Source organism: Cyanistes caeruleus, chromosome 22 (assembly GCF_971803275.1).
Source record: "Cyanistes caeruleus chromosome 22, bCyaCae1.hap1.1, whole genome shotgun sequence".
In the NCBI taxonomy this organism is placed as follows: domain Eukaryota; kingdom Metazoa; phylum Chordata; class Aves; order Passeriformes; family Paridae; genus Cyanistes; species Cyanistes caeruleus.
This window is the reverse complement of record NC_141722.1, coordinates 1921377-1931352: the sequence shown is the minus strand read 5'-3', so window position 1 is coordinate 1931352 and position 9976 is coordinate 1921377. Positions and strand designations below refer to the sequence as shown.

The 9976-nt window shown below is 49.9% G+C and overlaps 1 long non-coding RNA gene across 2 annotated transcripts; it reads left to right on the top strand.

Annotated features, from left to right (window-relative positions):
• The first annotated feature begins 1931 nt into the window (after positions 1 to 1931).
• On the top strand, positions 1932 to 9760 carry LOC111938568 (uncharacterized). 2 transcript variants are annotated; one of them, XR_015278750.1, is made up of 2 exons: positions 1932 to 2256; positions 2867 to 9760. It is a non-coding gene; the product is annotated as an uncharacterized LOC111938568 (long non-coding RNA). The 2 variants fall into 2 exon arrangements; XR_002869015.2 differs by having other exon boundaries at positions 1938 to 2522.
• Positions 9761 to 9976: the final 216 nt, after the last annotated feature.

The following is a 9976-nucleotide window of genomic DNA, read 5'->3' as shown; positions in this document are numbered from 1 at the left end:
CCTCAGCACCCTGCCCCACTGATCCCACTCCCCTGCTGCCTGCACCCTCCTCCTGCACCCCCTGAGCCTCAGTGTGGTCATAAAGAGACCTCCCAGGGCCTTGCAGTTGGCATGTGAGGAGGGCATCTTCCTCCTTGCCAGCAGCCCAAAGAACTCAGATGGTTTGCAACCTTCCCTTGCACTTGGAGCACTGGACAAGCTGTGGGTGTCTGTGTGAGGCCACATGAGCTGGTACAAATTGCAGACAAGAACTGCAGCACATCAGTGAGTCCCACAGCATCTTGTGTGAGTTACTCCCTGACACCTCATTTTTGGGTAACAGAAGAGGGTGAGGTGGAGGATACTGCATTGTGTGGGTATCCCCATCCCAACATCTCCTCCTTGCCTGCTTGCCCCACCAAACCACCCTCCCTCCTGGTGTCCCTGGTGCACTCCACTGTTGTTTCCCCCCAAAACCTTTCTGCCCCTCTGCTCCCCCACATCCCATGGGGTGGGGCAGGACTGCAGGAGAGGGCTCAGCTTGGGAGGAGGGCACCCTGCTGCCTCTGTGATGGCTTTATAATGTGTTCCAGATTCCACCCATTCCCATCCCTGCTGCGTCCTATCATTTCCCTGGTTATTTTTGATTGCTGCTGAGCACAGACCTTGGTGTGCATATTTCTGTCAGTAGTTCAGTCATTTCATTCTTATGTTCCTACACAAGTCTTGGATGCCTCATCGGCACTCAGTGACTTATTGCTCTTCAGCATGACAATTTATTCCAGCATCCTCTTCTGATACCCCCACTGCTCATTTTAAAACCTGAAATGAGCTGATCCAGAGTAGCTTTATACCCCCACCCTCCATGGACCTGAACAATCCAGAGAAACCCCTCAGCTTCCCATTCTTACTTTTTGCCATCACCCTCTGTTTCGCTCCCAGGATTCCACCTACTCGCAAACATCAGATTTTATGTATTCTTATGTCTTTTCATTGCTTATTTTTGTACCTTTTTATTTTATAACATTTTTTGCCATTTGCTCTGATGAAATCCCATCCTAATTCCCTTGTTAGGTAATCCCTGGCATGCTTTATATTGTCTCTATTGCCTGTACTAAGGCTGGATTTCCTTTTTCTGAAGTGCCCCGTTCAGCTCAAATACACAATGAAACTCTGTCATTTCAGCAAATGCTGTTCATTTTCTTTCCCACATGGGCCTTTCTGCTTTTTCTCTTAAGTTGTGTAGCCTTCAGAGCCTCATTGATGGGCACATCCACAGCTTCCATATCAAAGCTACGGCCTGAAATGAATTTGCCTTTAGGGCCCTTTAAATGAACTCTCCTCATTTATTTATTTTGAAGTAAGTTCCCACTTTCTAACACTGAGCAGCCTCCAGCAGTTTTGGAGGCAGCATTTTCCCCAGTGACTCTGGCTAATAGCATGGTGATCACTGGAAGTTAATGGCTCATCACTGGCAACTTCTTGAGGTAAAACCTTCATGTGACTGTGGGGCAGAAATGACAAAATATCTGTTAAAAAAATCCAAATAAAAAACCCAAGCAGTAGCCATAACTGTGTGTGTTGCTGTCTGGTTCATATCAATCATCTCTGCCTGAACTAGAACCCAAATCCTTCGTACAGCAGTTGCAGTTATTGTGGGGGAAATGTCAATTTTAATAACAGACATTACAGTTTTGAGGTACACAGAAGCTTAATTTAGAAACCAAAGCTGTTTTGTCAGATGGGTTATGGATTCCTTGCCTCCAAAATAGACACGAAAATGAGGCTTGAAGCAGCCCCAAACACTGCAGATTCCCCAGCTTTTCAAACAAGATTAAACTTGAAAGCACGGTTATACTGGGCTGAAATGCGTGTCTTAAAAGCATCCCTTGCAAAATTATCCTGTGTGAGAAACCTGTGGTGAGAAACCATTCCCTGAAACATTTCTCTCTGGGCCTGCCTGCTGCAGGCCTCGAGTGCCCCAGACGCTCCCACCAGGATGTGCCTCCCCAAACAGCGACTTTTCCCCTTTTGAGGGGAGAATTTATAAACCCGCTGGTTTCTAAATTTATAAATAGCTTCACGGCTGTGTCCCCGCCGAGGGGACAGCGCTGCTGCTGCCCTCAGCGCACGGCTCAGGGCGGGCAGGCCGCGGGCCTCGTTGCGGAGCCGCCAGGCCCGCTGCAGGCAGCTCCCTGCCAGCTCCAGCCCGGAGCCAGCATTCCTCAGCCGGAGAGCCTCTCAGCCGATGAAAAGGCCCAATTCAGCTCCTGCACGGCGAGTACCTGACACCTTCCCCAGCACAAAGAGGGCTTTCTGCCTCCTGCCCCGGCCGCGGCTGGGGAAGCGGTGGCAGAGCAGCTGCCTCTCGCCCAGAGGGGTCACCGAGCCACATCCTGCGCACACCCCGAACAAAACCCACTTGTCTTGGGGGGTGGAGGAGAATGTAGCTCTGGGCAGGTGGCTGCCAGCCGGGCTCGTGGCTCCAGGTCTGCCAAACTTGTGGATGGGATGGTTCTGTCAAGTCTGCAAGCCTTGCTCGGGTCAGTGCGATGGTGAGGCTTGAGCTGAGAAGGTTTTAGGACAGGCTCTGCATCTGGGATTCTGTCTCTGAGCTGCTGACACGGCCAGGCCTGCTGGGGTGACTGGTGCTCCCCTGCCTCTGTGCTCCTCCACAGCAAGCGCTGAGCTGGGATGAGCTGGGATGGAGGGTTTGGTCAGACCAGGACTGACTTGTGGGTCAGACAGGTTGGGCTGGGAGGTGAGTGGTCATCACTGAAACTGGGTTTTTGAGGGATGGAGGATAACTCATTTTGGGAGGTATCCCCTGAGGAAGCGCTGGAGAGGCTAGCAGTCCTCATACTATCTTTGCTCTTCCCTTCCCCAGGAGAGACCAAGTTGGAAGCGGTCCACAGAAGTTCCCTGACCCAGCAGTGCCTGAATGCAGGCTACAGTGTATGCCACAGACCCCACAGGATGCAAATTGCTCAGCTCAGAGACCCTACAATGTTTCTGCTTTTCAGCCAGGGACTGTCAGATGTGATATGTGCAATCCATCCAGGAGGAGAGGACTTCCATGGAGAGGACTTCCCATATCAGGACTTCCATGCCTCAGCTGAGAGCCAAAGCTTCCAGGCTGCAGCCAGGGCCTCCCTGCCCAATCCTTGCCTGTGCCTCGGAGACTCTGTCTTGCTCATCAATGGTCTCTGGTCCAATGCTCCCAGTGTGGGATATTGGGAAGCTGGCCTGCCCCCCTCCCCAGTTTCCCCATCCACCACAGGGGTATTCCAGCCTCACAGATACTGATCTGACACCTAAACCCAGACTCTGCAGTGCAGAGCATTGCAGCAAACCCTCTCCTTGACTCTGTTCCTGTGAAACCCAGTGTCCATGTTGGCTTCAGCTGGCTTCATAGTGTCATGGAATCATTCTGGTTGGAAATCCAGATCTGGTGATCTGGATCTCTCCAAGATCACCAATTCCAACCATTAACCCAGCACTGCCAGGTCCTCTGCTAAACCATGTCCCCAAATGCCACATCCACACATTTCTGAGCACTTCACAGGGTAGTAACTCTGCAGCTGCTCTGGACAGCCTCTTCCAGTTCCTGACAAACTTCTCTGTGAGGTTCAGTCTTCTCAGTCATCCTGCTGCACAAAAGCACAAGGACAAGTCATCCTCCCCATATCTGGTGTCCCCAAAGCCCATGGTGGTGCCCAATGAGGCTCAGCTCTTTATAGGAGACTAAATTGATGCTGGAAGCATTTGCATTCCTTCTGAATGCAAGCCAGATGTGACGTGAAACATCACATGTCAGGCAGATTGGCCCAAAAACAAAAGCAAGATTGCTCTCAAGCAAGATGTGCAAACCCTTCCTTGTCTCCCTTAATCATTATTCTGCCTTTTATTGCTCTCATAAACTCCCTTGCAGAGAAAACACGTGGCTGTAAAAAACCCAGATCTGTTCTAGGTTGAGGGGAAGTGAGAAATCACTGTGAGTGTCTAATGAAGGGATAAAGGGCTGAAGTGCCCAGTAGGTGTGCAGATGTTGCACAGGTGTGTCTGCAGGTACCCTGGCACAGCTCTCACAGCTCAGGCCCACACGGATCCCCAGCAGCAGCGTGCAGATGGCTGAGTGGGTGCAGTCCTTTCCAAATGGAATGGAAGAGCCTTGCTCCATCTGACACAACAGCTGGGAAGAGCAAAATAAATCAGGCTCCAAAAACTTCCCTGCTTGTCTGCTGAATGTGCTGAGAGCCCCAGGCTCCAAGCTCTAAGCAGGGGTTGCATCAGGGGCTTCACAGGCGCTGTAGGAACTTCTGATGCTCAGGGAGAGCTGGTGAGTAGTGCAGGAATGGCTGTGGGAATGGACAACACTGCAGCAGCCACAGCCTAGGGCAGGTCCCTCCATCACCAGTGCAGCTCTGGAGGCTCTGGAGACCTCAGCCAGGCATTCCCTGGATGCATTTGGGGCAATACTTGGCTGTCTTGAAGACTGAAGAAATTCTTCCCTGTGAGGGTGATGAAACCCTGTCACAGGTTGCCCAGAGAGGTTGTGGATTCCCCATGCCTGGAAATGCCCAAGGCCACGCTGGATGGGGCTTGAAGCAACCTGGAACATTGGAAGGTCTCCCTGCTCAAGGCAGGGGGTGGGATGGGATAAACTTTAACCTTCCTTCCCATCCAAACCTTTCTGATTCTGAGATTTTCTTTTGCTGTTGCTCGCAGTGGAATGTGCTTGGAGGTAGCAGCAAATATCTCTCCACCTCCTCCTTTCAGCATCTCCCTCTCAACCCTTTCTCTCTCCTGTTTGGAGCTCCCCCATAAGCAGCCTTGGCAGGGATGCTATAAACAGGATATGGGCTCTCTGGAAATCTGCAAGCAGGAGCGGCTGAAGGTATTTAATAGTATCTCTGCAGTAAACAGAGATAAAGGGGGATCAGCTGTATGGAGCAGGGAGTAAGTATCAGATGGAATTGCTCTGCCATGGTGACTATTTACTGAAACAGGAAACAAATATTTTTTTGGCTTTTGCCAAAGAAAGATTTCTTTAAAAATGTGTTAATATTAGGAGTAAAAATGCATCTTTTAGACATGTTAAGTGGCCACATTCACTGGAGTTTTATTTACTATATAAAGGTTAACATTGGTCTGTTTATCCTACAGACGAGATTTCCAGAAAATTACAAGAAGGGTCATGTAACAGTCAGCTCCTGCTTGCCTGAGCTTATTTGCCAGAGCCAAATCCCTGGAGCCTGAGGAGCTGGAGCAGATATTCAGAAGGACTCTGAGAACAGGAGAAAAGAAATAACTGAGCTTTAAGTTTTTTTGAGTTCATTCACCGGGAAGGTGGGGGCTGGGCTCACCCTCGTGCTGATGTGGGGGGCGAGAGGCAGAGGGGCTACCTTGGTTTCCCCCGAGCTGTGCCAGTTGGAGGGAGGCTGAGGAAAATCCATCAATGGTGCAAGCAAGCTGCTTTCCTGCTAACCCCAAAGAGCCATTTTAAAGCCTGGATCAGGAGATTTGATCCCCTAGCCAACACTTCTTATGTAATTTTACTATGAGTACTCTGCTTGACAAATGGGGGTGCTCCAGAGAAACATTCAGCCCCTGTCCTTCATCCAGTAAGGACGCCCTGGGACTTGTGCTGAGGGAACATGGTGATTTAAATTTGTCTCACAGCCACACTGTCCCTTTTTTGAGGGGTGAGACTGCCTTCCACCTTGCCCTGTCCCCCTGTGATGTGGCAGTCCCCTGCCCTGGATGGGCTTGACAAGGTTGTCCCATCTCTTCCTCCTGCCAGTTTTGGGACTTGGTTCTTCCTGCAGCCTCCCACACTGCTCAGAGGGAAGCTTATTGTCAAAACAGCTGTGAAAGCCCTGGTAAATCATTCTGTGTTATAAAATACATCAAAAAATGGGTTCGTTATTAATGGCCCTGCTGTCAGCACCATGAAATCCCGATTGAGCAGTGAGGCAAGGATTTTCTTCAATGAAGCAGTGCTGGTGCAATCCAGTAGCGTTGCTATCTGGAAGAGAAGCTTGAGCCAGATTATTAGCCCTACTATAGAAAAATCAAGACAAATATCAAAGGCCTAAGATACCCAGGAGGTTGGATTAGGCAATTTACTATTTTTCTCATGATTTGCACAGTCTTATTAGCTGGAATCAGGATGACCTTATGAGGGTCCTGACAGAGTCTGGCTGCAGTGCAGAGGTCTGGCAGCCCTGGGATGTTTGTTTAACACCTGGGGACACCTTAGTCACCATGGCATGGACATTCCTCAGTGTCTGGCACCAAAAGGTGCAATGTGACCTGCTGCCCGTTCGTGGCATGAAGAGGCACCCTGGGCTCAACTCGCTGGGTGCTGGCAGCACTTCCATGGCACAGTGTGTAAATCCTGGCATGGCCAGGGTGTGGGGATGGCCCCAGCCTGGCTGGGAGGGACAGCCAAAGCAAGCCAAATCTTCTTGTCCAGATATGGCCAGGCTTTGCACCTGCCACCATGTGTGGTACTGTCTGGTTTCAGGCTTCACCATGGGCTCCCGTGGAGGGTGGCAGTTAATTTCTCCCTGCTGTATTTCACTATCTACCCACGCTGGCGAGGTGTAGGAGCTGACAGACATTAAAATATCAGAAATACACTTTCAGCTCTGAAACTGAAGGCTGGAGGAAGCCAAGAGCCACTCCACAAGGATGCACAGCAGAACGTCTTGGCAGTGTTAGCCATGGCTGCTGCCAGAGGCATTAGCTGTTGCAAGAGGGAAAATCTGAATCAGATATAATGAACTGATTAGAGATACCTGGGCATAGTAAGATTGGGGACTGCTGTTCCCTGAATGCCATGAGCATCCCAGCATCAGCCTGAAAGGGATTGTCCCTCTCAGATGAACCTTTCCAGGACCAGTCCTCCTCAGGGCTCCACCTTCACTGCCTGGTGAATCATGAGCCATGTCCCCAGGACCTCACTTTGTCAGAGAGGTATGAACAGCTTTCCATGATCTTCATGGATCTGTTTCCAGTGCTCAGCGAGCAGGAAAGCTGAGCTGTGTCCTGTCCCAGAGAGTCACTGTGAGTGGAGAGGCCATGAACAAATTCTCCAGCATGCTGGATTTCCTTCCCACCTTGTAATGGAGGGACAGTCTGCACTGTAAGGTAGGGGGAGAAAAAACCCTACTCAAGTTACATCCCAAAACATCAGGAAAAGTGGGGTCTGTACCTTCTTTGAGGGATCAACCCAAAATGCCATTAAAATTAAAAATTTTTCCCTCTTCAGAAAAGCAAGCTGAGATTTGTCCCCACCACATGCAAATGTTTCCACAGATCTCCTCACATGTTTTCCCATATTCCCACATATTTTCCCGTGTCTCTGAGAGGGAAAGGTGAAGGAAAAGGTTATTTTATTTCAAACAAAACTGTTTTCAGTTTCTCAGTGTCTCACACCCACTTAGACAAATGTCCAGCATTCAGACTAGAGAGGAGAAGGGATATTAGCTGGTGAGTTCTCACATCTCCTGGGCTCTCAGCTACTGCCCATGCACTGGCTTTGGATAAATTTAGGAGCTGAACTGTGTTTTCATGTGTGTGCCATGGGCACTTTTACCTCATTCTTATTAAAGACTCCTTTAGACTCCTTTTCCCTGAGCATAGTCTCTCCTTAATTTTATGCTGTTCTTTGTTTTGGGCTGCTCTTTATTTTCCCAGTATGTGGGTCTCGAAAAGCTACTCATAGATGTGCTGCAATCTGAATGGCCTTGGTGCCATCAATGCCTCATACTCTTCTATCCCATTTTGACACTTTTTCCTGGGCTCTGAGCCCTCATTAAGGCTTTATGTTTCTACTACACCTCTCCATAGATGCTCTCAGATCTTTTGGAGGAGCTGGAATGGCCTTTGCCCTTTTAGGAACAGTCTTTGCTTCCTTCTCCTCAGGGAAGTCTTGATCCACATCCCTTTGACTGCTGGGCAAGGTGAAGAAGCCATGGAGAGGAGTCACTGGGCTTCCAACCACCACCCCTCTCCTGTCCAGCTGGCACAACTCCAGTGGCGTGTCCCTTCTTGCTGGCCATTGCTATCTTCACACCATTGCTGGAAACAGAGGATTAATAAACTGCAGCTCAGAAATGTCGATGAACGTGTGGGTTGGCTGTGTTGGACAGAAGATAATTTGTGGTGAAATCCACAAAACGTCTGGGATTTGTAAATGTTTCATGATGACTTGGCTCTTCTCCAAACACTCCCATCTACTGACAAACATGAGCCATGAATCACTGCACACAGGAAAAACTTCCAAGCCCTTGACTTACTCCTCACCCAGTTCTGCTGCACTGACAGCTGAGAGCATTCACTGCCCAGTGGGGAACAGGGATTCAGGGTCAAGGTGAAGGAGATATTTGGCAGCCTCGCTCTGTGCTGGCCTCGGGCAGAGGAGGTGGGGACATGGCACCCTGGCTTTTCTGGGTGGCAGCCCACAGGACTGAGCTGGGACCATCCCAGCTGATGCCAAGATGTCAAGGACAGGCTCCCTGACACAGCCCAGAGATCATCTCCTTTCCCAGAGAATGGATTCACTTTCCACTGCTGAAGGCGAGGCCCAGGAGTTTTTCTGCCTGCTATCAGCTGGAGTCAGTGATGTCTTTCTGCAGCCTGGGCTGTTTGCTGCACTGCAGAGCTCCCTGCAGCATTTCCCACTTGTTCTGACCTTAGGACTCCAGAGTAAGGCTTGAGCAAGCTGGCTTTGCATGAAAAACCCTCAAGAGCTGTTACCTCAGGGCATCTTTGCTATTTGTCACCCTGCGACCAGCAGGATCCGCAGGCAGGGAGGTGACTCACCCCAGCCAGGCAGCCCAGCTGCAGGGGACTGATCACCTCAGCCCAAATCATAAAATACTGAACTGTTGATTCATAAACACAGTGGCTGGCAGCAGAACACTGGCTACCAGTGCTTGGCTTGTGGGTCAGGGACAGACTCACAGAAATAGCTGTTGATGTTGTGGCAGGATGTCTTAGCCCTCTGTCTGTGAGACCATGCATTCCCATTCCTGCCTCCATCCACTAGTGAGGCCAGAGGAAGACAAAGAGGTGATTTCCCAGGGCCCTGTGGTCTCTGCTGTCTCCTAGTCTCTCCAGGAGGAGGGAATTAAGGGGAATTAAACCTCTGATGTGGGATGTTAGAGCATCCACACTTTCCTTGGAGTCCTGGAGCACCTGGAAAGCAGAACACCCCTGCAGGGTGGACATCCTTGGTGGCTTTTGTGGTGTGTTGTGCAGCTGTTCAGGCAGGACCACGGGCAACAGTTTGTGCACAATACTGCTCCTGGCATGAGGATATGTCCAATACTGGACAGAGGGTCCTGTCCTGTCCCCTCCCCTTGCCCCTGCCCCCTCTTCTCCCCTCATTCTGCTCCAATGAGCTCCAGTGCCATCATCTTTGAAGATACAACGAGTTTGTACCAAGGAAGGACTCGAGGAATGCAGGCATTTATGTCAATATAGCCTCTAGTCATGGCATGGAGCACTACAGCTCTTCTTCAGGTGGATGTGAGGTGTGATATGTACCTCAGCTGTAAACATGATGGAGGCCAAAGAGTCCACAGCAATTCCTGGAAAGACACTTCATGTTTCTTCTGAAGTCAGCTTCACATTTGCCATCAGACACAGGGTTTCCCTGTGGCTGTGCTGTGCTCTGCTTTGGGGAAGCCCCTGGAATCTTAGGGCTTGTTTGAAGATGGCCCAATGCCAGTGTGCTGTTCCTGTCTAATTAAAAAAATTACCTCAAAAAGGACAAAATGTGTCACTATTTTGTTGCCTTGGATCAAGCCCCAGAGACTTGAGCCCATTCTAACTACCAGAATTTCTCCTGTGTATTTCCAGCATCTCTTTTTATTGGTTTACAGGAGAGTTTCTCTCTCTTCCTCTCTCTCTCTCTTTTTCTCCCTCTTTTCTTGTAATGTGTCCCCCAGAATGGATCAATGAGCCACTCAAACTCTGTCTGGCA